The 4,565-nt window shown below is 38.9% G+C and overlaps 1 pseudogene; it reads right to left on the bottom strand.

The window, feature by feature from the left end:
* Positions 1–727: 727 nt before the first annotated feature.
* Positions 728–3,927, bottom strand: LOC102286164 (nicotinamide/nicotinic acid mononucleotide adenylyltransferase 1 pseudogene; annotated as a pseudogene).
* Positions 3,928–4,565: the final 638 nt, after the last annotated feature.

Below are 4,565 nucleotides of genomic sequence, written 5' to 3'. Positions count from 1 at the left end.
CGCCAGGCCTCCCTATCCATAACCAACTCCTGGAGTTCACTCAGACTCACGTCCATGGAGTCAGTGATGCCATCCAGCCATCTCATCCTCTGTTGTCCCCTTCTCCTCCTGCCCCCAATCCCTCCCAGCATCAGAGTCTTTTCCAATGAGTCAACTCTTCGCATGAGGTGGCCAAAGTACTAGAGTTTCAGCTTTAGCATCATTTCTTCCAAAGAAATCCTAGGGCTGATCTCCTTCAGAATGGACTGGTTGGATCTCCTTGCAGTCCAAGGGACTCTCAAGAGTCTTCTCCAACACCACAGTTCAAAGGCATTAATTCTTCGGCACTCAGCCTTCTTCACAGTCCAACTCTCACATCCATACATGACCACAGGAAAAACCATAGCCTTGACTAGATGGACCTTTGTTGGCAAAGTAATGTCCCTGCTTTTCAATATGCTATTAGGTTGGACAGTGCTATATGTCAGTTATATCCCAGCACAGCTGGAAAGACAAAAATAGAGATAAAAGAATTTGTACATCCTGAAAAAGAGAGACCATATTGAAAACATTCACCTTAGCAACTTCTGATAGAGAGACAGAACTGATTTTAATTTACTACTGATTTTTATCAAACTTTTAAGTTTTAGTTTAAGAGACAGGATCACAATTCTTTTCCCCAGTTACTAACACTTTGATTGTCTCAAATTCCCAAAAGGAAGTCCAAAATATCATGCTGTAGAATTTCTTATGACTTAGAATCTGTACTGCTTTTTTGCAAAGGAGCCAGTATCACCCCAAAATGCCTCTCTTCACTCCTGGAGTCATAAAAATTATGCTTTTCAGTATACTCTTGGACAAGATCTAGTACCAAATAGTGAATGCTCTAACTCCTTTTGAGGGCTTGCTGGGTCTTTGTGAATAAGATGTCATTGGTGATCCATTCATTCACCAGAAGAATGTTGTTCTGATGTTTTCACAGAACATCTGTTTCACAGATGAGTTTCTGAACAACAGTTCCAGCCTATGTAATACTTATGAGCTCATACTTTCTTACAATTTGGGTGAAATCCTCATTCTTCCACAGGTTGGGATCACCAAAAGACCCCAATAAATCTGCCCCACACAGCAATATTACCTTTGGCACACATTTTGCTTCTGACCCCACGGATTTCTTTTGACTAAAATCTTGACTTTGTTCAGCCAACTTCCTCCTCCATTCAGGTCTTTCTGGTATAGGTGAGTCCTTCTGGTGATCACAGCTACCAGCCTCCAATTTCTCTCAATGGTGTCTGAGCACCTTAGCAGTCTCTAGCCACTCCTTCTGAAGGTTTTACCATGCACCCACTTCCACCTACTTTGAATTCTTGGTGGCAAGATATGCAATGATAACTCAGCAATGGACAAAGAAGAGTTTGATGCTTCTTATATACCTTACTGACAGGATAAATTGTGCCTTGTCTAACTGTATATTTTCCTATTGCATTCATGTAGTTCTTGACCAGTTCAAACAACCTGAGGTGCATGTTGATGACTGAAATAAAAAACCACAAGCAAGGAGACCACAGTTGTCTTCTCGGAATTTTCTAGGCTAACAATGCTAAGTTGTTGGTCTAAGTGCAAAACCCTGACACATCCTTTGTCATTCTTACAAAGGAAATTCTGTCATTCTGAAGTGTTTTTCAAGGTTGGCTATCAGAATCATTCCAACTTGTGTGTCAATAGTCTTCTCCAAGTTGAGCTAGAACAGAGGATCCACGTCCATATTGTAACTCACGTCCTCAAGGTTGACTGGCAAGAATCCTTGTATCTTATTGCTTTAATTTACATATCTTAGTTTATCAAGTGGAATTTTAAAGTAGTTTTCTTGTTATTGCCCATTCATATCCTTTGTTGATTTTTAAAAATAGGAACTCCTTAACTTTGTTGCTTTTGTGTTGTTATTTGTGGTTAGCATCTTGTTGTTGTTGTCATCATCTTGGTAGTTCATTTGTAAGAATTTTTGGATATGCTAGACTTTGATTTATTGTCTTTTACATATGTCTCGAAAACTTACAGTATGCTTCATATATGTTGTTCCCTGCCTGTTAAAGTGTTTTAAAACATTCTATGGGGGAAGGAGGATTCAGGATGGGGAACACATAAATACGTATGGTGTATTCATTTCAGTATTTGGCAAAACCAATACAATATTGCAAAGTTTAAAAATAAAATAAAATTTAAAAAAATTAAAAAAAAACATTCTATAAGTATCAACTGTTGATTGAAAATGTTAATTGTCTTTAATGTTTTTGGTGTATTTATATCGTTTTCCCTATCCTTAGGTTAGCTTTGTATTTTTTTTTTACTTTTGCTCTTTAATCTATTTAGAATTCAATTCTGTCTCCAATAACTAAATAAATAAAGAGGGGAAAAGGGAAAAAGCTTCCCTACAGAAGAATTCCAGGTAATAAATGTGGGCAGAATGAGGAAAACAGAAAATTACCATTAGAACATCACAGTTACATTGTTGCAGGCAATATCCATGGATGAATGCCAAATATTTATTAATTACTATGGTGATTGTGAGATATGTTTGCAAGTTCTTTGTTATTTCTCTCTCCAGGAGGTGAAGGTTAATTCACCTCTGTTAAGTGTGGGCTGGACTGTGACTGTCTTTTAATAAATAGAGAATAGAAAGGAAAAAATAATAACTTTATAGCAGAAAATATGGGCAGACACCAATTAACCTAGTGACCAAATTAAGGTTACCAGTAAAAATCATTTTGACATCATACATCTTCTGATAAAATGTGATGAGACAGGCAAATCACCCTTACTGTATTTTCATAAAAATAAATTCTCCCTCCAATTTTTCCAAACTCCATCTAATCAAGGGACAACAATAAACAAACCTAAACTGAAGGACATTTTACAAGATACCTGACCAGTATTCTTCAAAAGCATCAGGAAAAATAAGACAGATTGATAAACTGTCTGATTAAAAGAAATTAGGAATGTGATGACTAAATGCGTGTGTGGTCTTGAGAAATCAGGGGAAAAACGGGTTACATTCAAATAAACTTTAGTTGATGGTAATGTATCCATGTTAATTTCTTAGTATTGATAAATGTCCAATGGTAATGTAAGGTAACACTGGGGGAATCTGAATGAAGGATATAAAGAAGTTCTTTGTGCTCCTGGAAACTCTTCTGCAAATCTAAGTGAAATTTGTCTAAATAAAAATGTATTTCCAATTAAAAAAATTTTTTATAAAGCTTAACACCTTGCAAGTAGTATAAATATCTCAGGGAATTTTTCATAGCAGTATGGTATGGAAGGTGTTTTGGAGACTGACAAACAACTAAAAAATAGTCTTTCAGTAAAAACAATAGGGCAAAAAGACATACTTTACTTAAAACCAATAGTTAAAAACAAAACAAAACAAAACAGGAGATTGTACAATACCATGCATGGGAAGGGATCTTGGGTTCATAGTATCCTGGACACTCGGGATCCTGGGCACTCCCATAGGTAGAAAGGTGCTTTCAATGAGCTTGAAACAACTTCATTTCAAAGTTGTTGTGAGCATATCTCACAGCTTTGTGCTGTCCCTGAGTGCTAGGGGTGCAAGCCAGAGTGACTCTAGTCATTGTCCACATCTTGTCTTGAATCCTTGATTCTAAGACAATGGTCATAAAGACTGGGTAGACAGCAAAGTGACCCATTAGTTTTCAGAATTTTGAGTGTTACTGATTCCTGCATCTGTGGTGTTGCCTGTTTCCCTTTCTGGCAGCTGGGGTACTCAGTGCAGAGAAAAGCACTTGAGGACAAAATGTTGCAGCTCACCTGTGATGGGAAGACTCTGAGAGGGATGGGAAAACTAGGCAGGTGCTGCTCTGATGAAGTCAGAGGAGTATGCAGGGAGGAAGACCTGCTCTCCACCACCGTGTCCAGGATGTTACCCATCCCTCCCAATCTTGTCACAAACGTCTTTGTGACTTTCCAGAGGGAAAGACCAGATGAACCTTATCCCTCAGTGAAAGAGAAGGAAAATGGAACTTGGGTCACCTCCACCACACCAAAGATTGTGTGCCCCAGGTATGCACTTTCTGTCTAGCTCCTATTGGGTTCTCTCTTTCTGCTGGCAGTAAACACTGCAAATGTTTTTGGAGTAAAAATCATTGTCATTTCTGAAAGTAACTGCCCCTGCAGGCTTCTTTTTCCTATTTTCTCAATCTCTAAAATATAGGATCATTCTTCAGATGCCTTTCAGTTATTTCAGACTTTGAATACTCCCATGTTAATCTATGGAGAAGGCAATGGCACCCCACTCCAGTACTCTTGCCTGGAGAATCCCATGGATGGAGGAGCCTGGTAGGCTTCAGTCCATGGTGTCACTAAGAGTCGGACACGACTGAGCGACTTCATTTTCACTTTTCACTTTCATACGTTGGAGAAGGAAATGGCAACCCACTCCAGTGTTCTTGCCTGGAGAATCCCAGGGACAGAGGAGCCTGTTGGGCTGCTGTCTATGGGGTCGCACAGAGTCAAACACAACTGAAGCGACTTAGCAGCAGCAGCAGCAGCATGTTAATCTATTTCCC

The sequence above is a fragment of the Bos mutus genome, chromosome 8 (genome assembly GCF_027580195.1).
Source record: "Bos mutus isolate GX-2022 chromosome 8, NWIPB_WYAK_1.1, whole genome shotgun sequence".
Taxonomy (NCBI): Eukaryota; Metazoa; Chordata; class Mammalia; order Artiodactyla; family Bovidae; genus Bos; species Bos mutus.
This window is presented reverse-complemented; position numbering and strand designations above follow the sequence as displayed.